Source organism: Chiloscyllium punctatum, chromosome 43 (assembly GCF_047496795.1).
Source record: "Chiloscyllium punctatum isolate Juve2018m chromosome 43, sChiPun1.3, whole genome shotgun sequence".
Classification (NCBI taxonomy): Eukaryota; Metazoa; Chordata; class Chondrichthyes; order Orectolobiformes; family Hemiscylliidae; genus Chiloscyllium; species Chiloscyllium punctatum.
In genome coordinates, this window is record NC_092781.1 from 35,941,481 (window position 1) to 35,952,924 (window position 11,444).

An 11,444-nucleotide genomic window follows, 5' to 3' on the forward strand; every position below is an offset into this window, starting at 1 on the left:
GGGGCATTTGCAAAACGAGAGGGTATAAATCTGGGGGTGTGGGAGGGTGAGAATTCGAAAGGCAGTGAGGGCCAACGGTGCACGCAGACGGTGGTGCGTTTTGGAATAACTTGCCAGACGATCTGGTGATGGATGGTATAATTCCAATACTTTTAAGGAATCTGGACGTGTATTTGAAAAGGAAGGGTTTCGAGAGAAATGACTCAAGTGCATGCAATCGAGGCTGGATCAGTTGAGGACATCTGTTCGGAATGGACGAGTTCGACCGAAGACTGTGTTTTCAGTGCTGTCCATATCTAATGGCTCTATGATAGTGCAGGTGAAATGATAAAAAAGATAAATAAAATAAATGAAGTAAAATTGTCTGAAGTTGTTGAATTGAAACTACTTCAGGAAATTTTATTTTAATTATTTTATTTATCTTTTTCAGTTGTGTTTTTTTCACTGTTCTGTCCCTCTTATTTCTTGATTGTCTCTCTTTCTCTCGCTCCCCACTCTCTCTATACCTTTTCCTCTGCTCTTCCGCTTTGCTACCATTCTCCCCTGTTTTCCATTTTGTCTCTGCTTCACCCATTCCCCCACATATTTTGTCACATAGCACTGCCTTCAGATTGCCTCATTCACGGCTCCTAATCTCCCTTTAATCTCTCCATGCACTGTCATTATCACCTTTGCATCTGGTGCCTTGACTCACCTTCTGTCAGCCTGGTATAAATAGCTCCCTAATTCTCCCCCTTTTTTTAATCTTTAACAAAGGTTCAGTTAGACTCCAAACGTCAGCTCTTTTCTCTCCGTGCAGATGGTGCCAGACCTGCTGAGATTTTCCAGCATTTTCTCTTTCAGTTTCAGATTCCAGAATCCGCAGGAATTTACTTTTATTAATGGCGCTATGATATTGCTGGTGATATGATAACTCCAGTGTGGATGCGTAAGAGGTGACGTGAGGGTGAATTCCCTCTGGAAGTCGTGTGACAAGTATCAACAGAGATCCAGGAAAATAACATGAACGAAGCTTTGATTTGAATTGAAGCCTGAACTCTGGTTCTCCTCCGAGACTGTGCCTGGTCTGCTTAAACTGCATATATTTCATGTTTTGCATTTGATTGTGGACACAATTGAGACTGATTGATTTGCTGCAGACAACATCCACCAGTCATCACGGGTACGGCGAACAAGTCATGCGTCTAACCCTGTCAAATGTTTTATTGTGCAGGTGAGGCTTACTGCTTCGTGGATTCGTGGATCACGTTGTTTGGAAATACAGCAACGCAGCTGAGATCCGGCATGGACCAGCGAGTTGATGTTCATGACAGCGATGGTCGGCTTTCGAACGAATACACATCTCAAGCGATCATGTGACAAGTTCTTGCAGACAGTGAAAGTAAAATGCCACGACGATCCCTGACACCGCACTGCTAACCACGCCATCGCTTCGCGTGGTCAGTGTGGGGATTGAACCCACGACCATGGCGTTATAAACACCACGCTCTAACCAGCTGAGCTAACGGAACAACGCTGCTTCCCGTTTGAAAGCAAATGCCTATATTGCCAGAGCTCAAAACCACTGCGGCTGTTCATTTTCTGCTTCGTATCGATCGCACGGTAGTCTGAAGTGTTTCTTTTCGTTGCAAAGCTTTTCAACAAAAAAAGCATTTCCTTTCCCGAACGCGCATACTCGAGTTAACCATTTGCTCTGATATCCAAAATTAAGCACAATGTCCGGACGCATGCAATTTCAATCGCCATGCCACCAGCTCAGCTACAGCTTGTCATGTCTACAAACATCGTCTGGAGAAACGTACTTTCAACGATCGCACACTGTTCTTCTAGATACTCACAGACCTTTGGAGTCAGGGTTATGTGCTGCTGATAAACTGCTACGAACCTTATGACAAATGCATTTGAATTGTAATCTAACAGTGGGATTCTTTCTACTCCCGAAAGACGCAGTTGCGTTGGTGTCACAGCAACAGCTCAGAAGTCAATTGTACATTTTGCTCAAGGACTCATGTGGCTTGTGCAATCTTCGTTTGACAGCATATTTTGCAAGTTATCACGCCTTCCTGCAGCTTTGTCAGCGACAGATCAGCAGATAAATAGACAAGTTCCTTTCGCTCAGATGCGGCATTGCAAAACGAGAGGGTATGAATCTGGGTTTGTGGACGGGTGAGAATTCGAAAGGCAATGAGGGGCAACGGTGCACGCAGACGGTGGTGCGTTTTGGAATAACTTGCCAGACGATCTGGTGATGGATAGTATAATTCCAGTACTTTTAAGGAATCTGGACGTGTATGTGAATAGGAAGGGTATCGAGACAAATGGCTGAAGTGCATGCAATCGCGGCTGGATCAGTTGAGAACATCTGTTCAGAATGGACGAGTTCGACTGAAGACTGTCTTTTCAGTGCTGTCCATATCTAATGGCTCTATGATAGTGCAGGTGAAATGATACAAAAGATAAATAAAATAAATGAAGTAAAATTGTCTGAAGTTGTTGAATTCAAACTACTTCAGGAAATTTTATTTCAAGTATTTTATTTATCTTTTTAGTTGTGTTTTTTTCACTGTTCTGTACCTCTTATTTCTTGATTGTCTCTCTTTCTCTCGCTCCCCACTCTCTCAATACCTTTTTCCTCTCCTCTTCCCGCTTTGCTACCCTTCACTCGTTTTCCATTCTGTGTCTGCTTCACACATCCCCCACATATTTTGTCACATAGCACTGTCTTCAGCTTGTCTCATTCACGGCTCCTAATCTCCCTTTAATCTCTCCATGCACTGTCATTATCACCTTTGCATCTGCTGCCTTGACTCCCCTTCTGTCAGCCTGGTATAAATAGCTCCCTAATTCTCCCCCTTTTTTTATCTTTAACAAAGGTTCAGTTAGACTCCAAACGTCAGCTCTTTTCTCTCCGTGCAGATGGTGCCAGACCTGCTGAGATTTTCCAGCATTTTTTCTTTTAGTTTCAGATTCCAGAATCCGCAGTAATTTGCTTTTATTAATTGCTCTATGATGTTGCTGGAATTATGATAACTCCAGTGTCGATGCATAAGAGGTGAGCAAGCGTGAGGGTGAATTCCCTCTGGAAGTCGTGTGACAAGTATTAACAGAGATCCAGGAAAATAACATGAACGAAGCTTTGATTTGAATTGAAGCCTGAACTCTGGTTCTCCTCCGAGACTGTGCCAGGTCTGCTTAAACTGCATATATTTCATGTTTTGCATTTGATTGTGAAAACAATTGAGACTGATTGATTTCCTGCAGACAACGTCCACCAGTCATCACGGGTACGGCGATCAAGTCGTGCGTCTAACCCTGTCAAATGTTTTATTGCGCAGGTGAGGCTTACTGCTTCGTGGATTTGTGGATCACGTTGTTTGGAAATACAGCAACGCAGCTGAGATCCGGCATGGACCAGCGAGTTGATGTTCATGACAGCGATGGTCGGCTTTCGAACGAATACACATCTCAAGCGATCATGTGACAAGTTCTTGCAGACAGTGAAAGTAAAATGCCACGACGATCCCTGACACCGCACCGCTAACCATGCCATCGCTTCGCATGGTCAGTGTGGGGATTGAACCCACTACCTTGGCGCTATTAGCACCACGCTCTAACCAGCTGAGCTAACCGACCGACGCTGCTTCCTGCTCGAAAGCAAATGCCTATATTGCCAGAGCTCAAAACCACGGCGGCCGTTCATTTTCTGCTTCATATCGATCGCACGATAGTCTGAAGTGTTTCCTTTCGTTGCAAAGCTTTTCAACAAAAAAAACATTTACTTTCCCGAACGCGCATACTCGAGTTAACCATTTGCTCTGATATCCAAAATTAAGCACAATGTCCGGAAGCATGCAATTTCAATCACAATGCCACCAGCTCAGCTGCAGCTTGTCATGTTAGGAAACATCGTCTGGAGAAACGTACTTTCAACGGTCGCACAATGTTCTTTTGGATACTCACAGACCTTTGGAGTCAGGGTTAGGTGCTGCTGATAAACTGCTACGAACCTTATGACAAATGCATTTGAATTGTAATCTAACAGTGGGATTCTTTCTGCTCCCGAAGGACGCAGTTGCTTTGGTGTCAGCAACAGCTCAGAAGTCAATTGTACGTTTTGCTCAAGGACTCATGTTGCTTGTGCAATCTTCGTTTGACAGCATATTTTGCAAGTTATCACGCCTTCCTGCAGCGTTTGTCAGCGACAGATCAGCAGATAAATAGACAAGTTATTTTCGCTCAGATGGGGCAGTGCAAAACGAGAGGGTATAAATCTGGGGGTGTGGGCGGGTGAGAATTCGAAAGGCAGTGAGGGGCAACGGTGCACGCAGAAGGTGGTGCGTTTTGGAATAACTTGCCAGACGATCTGGTGCTGGATGGTATAATTCCAATACTTTTAAGGAATCTGGACGTGTATTTGAATAGGAAGGGTTTCGAGAGAAATGGCTCAAGTGCATGCAATCGCGGCTGGATCAGTTGAGAATATCTGTTTGGAATGGACGAGTTCGACCGAAGACTGTGTTTTCAGTGCTATCCATATCTAATGGCTCTATGATAGTGCAGGTGAAATGATACAAAAGATAAATAAAATAAATGAAGTAAAATTGTCTGAAGTTGTTGAATTCAAAATACTTCAGGAAATTTTATTTCAAGTATTTTATTTATCTTTTTAGTTGTGTTTTTTTCACTGTTCTGTACCTCTTATTTCTTGATTGTCTCTCTTTCTCTCGCTCCCCACTCTCTCAATACCTTTTTCCTCCCCTCTTCCCGCTTTGCTACCATTCTCCCCTGTTTTCCATTTTGTCTCTGCTTGTCTATGCTTCACCCATCTGCAATCCATGCTCCATGTGTGGTTTAGTTTCCCCTGAAAGTTTAATTGAATTTCGAACTCTTTCACCGTTGGTATAGAACGTAAACGTTATTGCAATCTAGCCAGTTGCATATCCCAGTAATAGGATGTGGCAGGATAAAAGGGGTAAAATAGTCTCTCCTTGAAGTAAGAACATAACAAACTACTTAATCTTCTGCAAATAATTAATGAGGGTTTTCTAAAAACAAATTATACGTTAATATAACATTCTTCTTTTGTCTGTTTTATGACGTGACCTATGCAAATGAGGACAAGGCTTATCATGGTTTCCCATGGTACAACTGAAACCAAATTTACACATAACACCTTGACAAGGTAAAGACCATCCGGAGTATTTCTGCAAATGAATTGTTCCATTTTTTTGATGCAGTTGGCCAGTATGACTATCACCTTGGTAATGTTCCATTCATTGAAGGATTCAATTTCTCGGCACACAAGAATGTCATCCTGACATGGGTGGCATACAGTCTCCTGTTGTCCAGAATCACACGTACAGCTGGCCTCCTCTTGTATAATAATACCGATCAAGACAAGTCCATACAAAAGTATGAAAATAACTCTAATCCTGGTAGTTATTTCTGTGGCAAGTTAAAATATCCAAAGCAAACAGAAAGTTGCAATTCGGAACGGCAATTGTGACGTATTGACCTGTTTCTGACTTCTTATCGACATTTTAAAAATTCGTCACAGTCTAAATATCTTTATTATTTTGTTATCAACTCTGATTTTCTTCATCAAACCTGCCATCTCTCGCTCCTCCTCCCCCTTATATAGATCTCCAATAACCTTACAATCATGGATGTAAATGTTTGGCAGAAGATTTGCAGCTCGGGTGCTCGTTGATGTGGTTCTGTTTGCTGAGCTGGGAATTTGTGTTGCAGACGTTTTGTCCCCTGTATAGGTGACATCATCAGTGCTTGAGAGCCTCCTGTGAAGCGCTTCTGTGATGTTCCCTCCGGCATTTATAGTGATCACGATAACTCACTATAAATGACGGAGGAAACATCACAGAAGCGCTTCATAGGAGGCTCCCAAACACTGAGGATGTCACCTAGACAGGGGATGAAACGTCTGCAACACAAATTCCCAGATCGGCGAACAGAACCACAACATGGATGTAAATCCATGCAGATCTCCCTGCCACCTTCACAGCAGTAGGGGTAGTGAGGTGCAATTGACATGGTCCTTCCCATCAGTGTCGAAGGCCACGGCGCGTCCAACTTTTAAGAAGGACATAAGACTGGCTTAATATTGTGAAGTCCTTCAAGAGAGGAGAGTTTTTCCTAAGCTGCACGAAAGTTAGAATGAATTCTTCGCAAACGTTTCGTCAGGCAAAGTACATGAGAAGTCATATCATCCGTCATATAATGAAGGTGTACAGAGGCAATGATACCATTCCAGAGGGTATGAAAAATTAAGCCATAAGTTATTGCGGAGGGCCGAACAACAAATCTTTCCCACTGGTTTGCAGCGAAGGTGAAATAGTGCAAGTGGTAATAGTTTAACCCAGGAGAGTCCAGTTTCTGAAGTTAATTTTGGAAGGTTAATTTTCAAAGGTTGGTTACAGAGTTCCACAAGGTCCGCAGCCTGTGGGTGATACGCACAATGAAGTTGACATCTGATGGCAATAAAAGAGCACATTTCCTCATTTGTATCACCAATAAAATGAGGCCCGTTATCTGAAGACAGGCAAAGAGGAATTCCAAAACGGAGAATAATTTCCTTCAGTAGGATACTTACAACAGTTTTAGCATTAGCGTTTGAAGTAATATAAGGCTCAACCAAATTAGAGAAAACATCAACAATAACTAAAACATACTGATAATATTGACATTTTTCTAATTCAAAAAATCTAATTGAAGATTCTGAAAAAGTTCCCTTAGGGAGGGATGTTGACCCGCAGGGCAAGGAATACCTGTTCCTGACGTATAAGGCATCCATCACTTACTTGATAAGCCTTCTGCTGGAGGCAAGAATGCCACCAGGTGTTCAAAAGCAGATCAGACGTTGAGTCTCATTATGAATACGCTCAACAATCCATAAAGCCAGTTCATTTGACAGACAAATCTGTCCAGCTGGAGTGGTCGATAGTTTAGTAACAGGATTACAATAACAGCCAGATTTAGAACGCAACTGCCTTTCAGATTCAGAGGCGTCCCTCTGCAATATAAATGCATCTTGAATGGTTGGCGTTAGTTTATCCGAGGCAGACTTAGTATTGACAGAACGTTCAGACTGACTCATCATTTTAGGCACAATCATTCGGCGTTTACAAGCTGCTCGTTTTGCAGCCATGTCAGCGACACAGTTACCAACATCAACAGAGTTTTGGCCTTTTCCATGAGCAGTACACTTTATCACAGATACCCGCTTTGGAAGCAAGAGCGCAGTTAGCAGGTCTGATACTAATTGTGGTTGAGAGATGGGAGTACCAGCTGATCATTAAAATTGCCCTGCTACTCCACAATTGCCCAACATCATGTACAACACCAAAACCAAACCGCAAACCAGTATAAGTGTTAGTGCGGAGTCCTGTTCCGATAATACAAGCGCGAACGCAAAAGGGTCGGCTTGCTGAACTGAAAAAGGGCGATCAAAGGCAGCTAATTCAAAGATAGAGCCACAGTCATCAACTATAGTGTAACCTGAAAGACAAGTTCCAGTACGGTTGATAAATGAACTTCCATCAGTGAATATATTAATATCAGGAATGGAGATTGGCATATCAGAAAGATCCGGCTGAACTTGGACATCCTCGTTAATGAGGAGAAAACAATCATGTTATGAAGTTATCGTTGCTGAAGGACGATGAGCTGGAAAATTCGATCGATTGATGGTAGTGCAATTCTCAAAAGTCAATCGAGGGTCATTTGAAAGGTAAATCTCACAAGGATTTTATCGAGCTGCTGTCAAGTGCTGAGTTTGCAAATTTCCTAAAAGTGTAAATACTGAATGTGTACTGTGAAGGACGATGTCTTGTTTCAGTGTAAAGTTCTCTGCCTCTTCAAACTGAGGTAAATGGCATTTAAAATCTGAGTACAACGGGAATGTCCTAAAACAGCAGGGTCATGTTTAGTAGAGAAACAAGCAACTGGGCGATGTTTGTCTCCTTGTTGTTGAGTAAGCACTGAAAAAGCGCAGTCATCTAAAATAGTACAAGAAAATTGAAAAGGCCTATCATCAAGAGGTCTTCCAACAGCTGGAGCTTGTGACAAAGTTTGTTTCGGTTCATTAAAAGCGTGCATTACTTCTGAGTAAAGTATAAATTTACCCTCGTTGGAGATATATGCGGTTAATTTCTTAATGAGGAGAGCTGGGTTGGGAATCTATTGTCTACAAAGTTGACCATGCCCAGCTATTGGCGCATTTGCCTCGCAGTAGTTGGAGCTGGGAAGTTGACAAGAGGACTGATGCGGCTCTGTTCCTGGGTGGATGAAGCAGCTGATACAATAAAACCCAAAAACCTGACTTGACGTAGTGCGATGGAAACTTTCTTTGATAAGACGACACAACCAAATTGCTTCAAGTAATTCAGAAGAAGGACAACATCAGATCGATTTGATTCTTCATCAACGCTGTCTTCAAGGACTTCGTCCACATATTGAACTAATGTAGACCCACTTGCTAAGTTTAGACATTTCAATTGTTTCTGTACGATCTGAGAAAAGTGTTGGAGAATGAAGGAAACCCTGTGGTGGTCGAGTCCACCGTTAGCTGTTGTCCAGTAAAGGTGAAGGCAAATAAGTTCTGGCTGTTCTTTTGAAGTGTTAATGAGAAAAATACACGCTGAAGTCAACAACAGCAAAACATTTAGCATCCGCAGGGATAGTTGGTAAAATATGAGCTGGGTGTGGAACTGAGGCATGGAATGGCTGAACAGTGGCATTGATATCTCTCAAATCTTGAACCATGCTGTATTGATTTGGTTTTCCAGGTTTTTGGACAGCAATATTTGGAGTGTTACAAGGTGATTGGAATGGGACTAAGATGTCTTGATGGAGAAAGCTTTCTGGCAGACAAGTAATACTTGGAATAGCTTGCTCTTTCGGTGGATACTGGCGAATAGATGGCAAAAAATTGGTTTTAAAGCGACGGAAATAGATTCACAGTCTGTAAGTCCATTATGGGTCAATGTCTCAGACCATACATTCGGATTGACTAAGTCAAAGCTGTCCCGACTCTCATGATGCTGAAGTGTGGCATTGCAGGAGGTAGGAGCTGTGTAATTTTGAACAGTCATAGCATTTTGTATCATCTGCAACACGTAACAATTTGGGTTAACTTGATAATTGCACAGGGAACCATAGGGCCAAGTTGTTTAGCATGGTGCGGTGGGTTAACTTTTCCAATATTATGAGGTGCTGATAAGTCCCCTGGCGTCCATGGATGAGGATGTATTTCAACGAAATCTGCATCTCCTTCTGGATCAGTGACATGGGCCAGTCCATGTGAACAGTCCATTTGATTCTCATTGAATCTGTGAAAAAAATTTCAAGAGTTTTATCCTGGCCTGCTCGATAATAAGCAAGAGTAATGTGATCGGCAAATTTATGAGGATCAATATCATGTTGCCACCGTTGCAGTTAGTGGATACAGAAAACTGACATTCGGATGAGTCAGTATCGAGCTGGACACCATCAGGGGAACATGCAAGATTAACGTGAAAGTCACAAAGCAAGTCTCGTTCCATCAAGTTGCAAGATAGATTCTTTCTAATCACAAAATGATGAAACAGGGAATAAACTCAAAAGTAAACAGGAACTGGTTCACAAATTGGATAATCTTTGCTCTCCCATTGCAGACCAGACAAACTCTTCATTCGTTTTGTAATTGGCACGTCCATGACAGATTTTACAGAAGACATTGAAGCTCCTGTGTCAATTAGAAAAGGATACCACCTGTTGGTTACTTTAAGTCGGACTGTGGGTTCATGCTTGAAAGAGAGGACACGTAAAGGACAATTACATAGCCGTTGAAAAAAAGGATTATTCTGAGAAAAATTGGTAAATTGTCTTCTTTGTTCTTTCTTTAATAACTTTTTAGGGCAAACAGCACCCCAATCGTAGAGCAGCATTGGATCGGGCAGTAACGGACCTAATGATATCGCCTCTTACAATTAAAACAGCCAATAGGCATATTTCTGGATTGAGGGTAATGTGCCCTTTGATTACGCCCGCGATTATTGTTTTGTAGTTACAAAACCTATATTAATACTCAGGCATGTTTGATTGGAATAATTCCTTCTCGAAAAATAAATACCGATTTCACACAGACTTGAGGCTTTTCTTCACTTTGATGTTTTCATAAAACGCTCATAGAACGATGGATTTGATTAGGAGAGGCTTTAACCCATTTCAAGTTATTTTTCTTGACTGTTGTGGTAACAGAAGACAGCAAACCGTTCAATAAAACAAAGGTCAGCTGTGTATTAAGAGCATTAAAATTTCGGTCTTGATCTCCAGAATAAGATTCATACCATTCACTAAAACGTTCCAAAAAATCCTCAGCCGTCTCTTTATATTTCGTTCGATGTTCCAGAACATGAGCAAAGTCAATAGTTTTTTGCCAATACATCAGATGCATCAGCTAAAATGAAATCTTGTCTTTGTTGCTCCTGAATTATAGCATTAGCAAAATCAGTAAAATTGTTATGATTAATGTATCCAATACAACGTGCATATTCAGAGTGAGTAAAAAAATTCTGTAAAAGAGACCAAAGATTCTTTGCACTACCATCATAAAAAGTATTTGTAGTATTTAAGAAATCAACAAAAGGCTGAGGTGCCTTGTGAGGTTCCGAACTGGGAAGACAGAGAAATGGGCTGTGGGGGAGTGACGGGAATTTGAGAATTAAGTGAAACAGTTGTACATTCCAAAGACTGATTAGCCTGTTTGAAATGGGAACCGCACAAAAACACACTCATCGATACCTGAATGATCATTGTCTTCCTCGTTAAAACGAAAGCCAACCATCGAACTGCGCAGTTCAGTTTATTTACCAGTCACTTGCGACTTCTCATTTTGTTTCTGCAATTGTTTTGCTCAAGTACCTTTACTTAAAACAACCTCAACAGAATTCATAGCACCATTTGCAGTCAATTCAATCCCCAATTTGAAGGTAGTATCCGATCACGACCGGCAAATTGATTCTTCGTGCCTCTCATCACAAAACTGTCGCCATAGTCCAATTAACTCTTCCCTTCCCGCTCCCTTGTTATGTTGCCAAATCAATTGCGGAGCTGATTAAACCAATTGAACAGCTTTATGGCCACATAACGGTCATTCTTCATCAATCAATGTTTTGTTTATAGCTCCAGACAGTTTTCTGAAGGCCTCAGAAGTTTCGGGAAATTTCTCTAATGTTGATGACAGATCATCTGTTCTGTTCCGTAATTGCCCATTTCAAAAAAAAACTCCAATCAATCCTTAAGTGTATTTTTAGACGAGATATATTGCAATTTTTTCATAAAAGATAATTATTTATTAACTTATTATTATGTATTTTTAATTATATTAACAATAACCTATGTGAAACCTGGAGGCCTTTTGTCTTCCCTAAAAAACATCAAACATCGGG

At 41.5% G+C, this 11,444-nt stretch overlaps 2 non-coding genes across 2 annotated transcripts; both read right to left on the minus strand.

Annotated features, from left to right (window-relative positions):
• Positions 1 to 1,437: 1,437 nt before the first annotated feature.
• trnai-uau (transfer RNA isoleucine (anticodon UAU)) lies at positions 1,438 to 1,511 on the minus strand. Its single transcript has one exon. It is a non-coding gene; the product is annotated as a tRNA-Ile (tRNA).
• Positions 1,512 to 3,559: 2,048 nt separating this feature from the next.
• On the minus strand, positions 3,560 to 3,633 carry trnai-aau (transfer RNA isoleucine (anticodon AAU)). Its single transcript has one exon. It is a non-coding gene; the product is annotated as a tRNA-Ile (tRNA).
• Between the last annotated feature and the right edge of the window lie 7,811 nt (positions 3,634 to 11,444).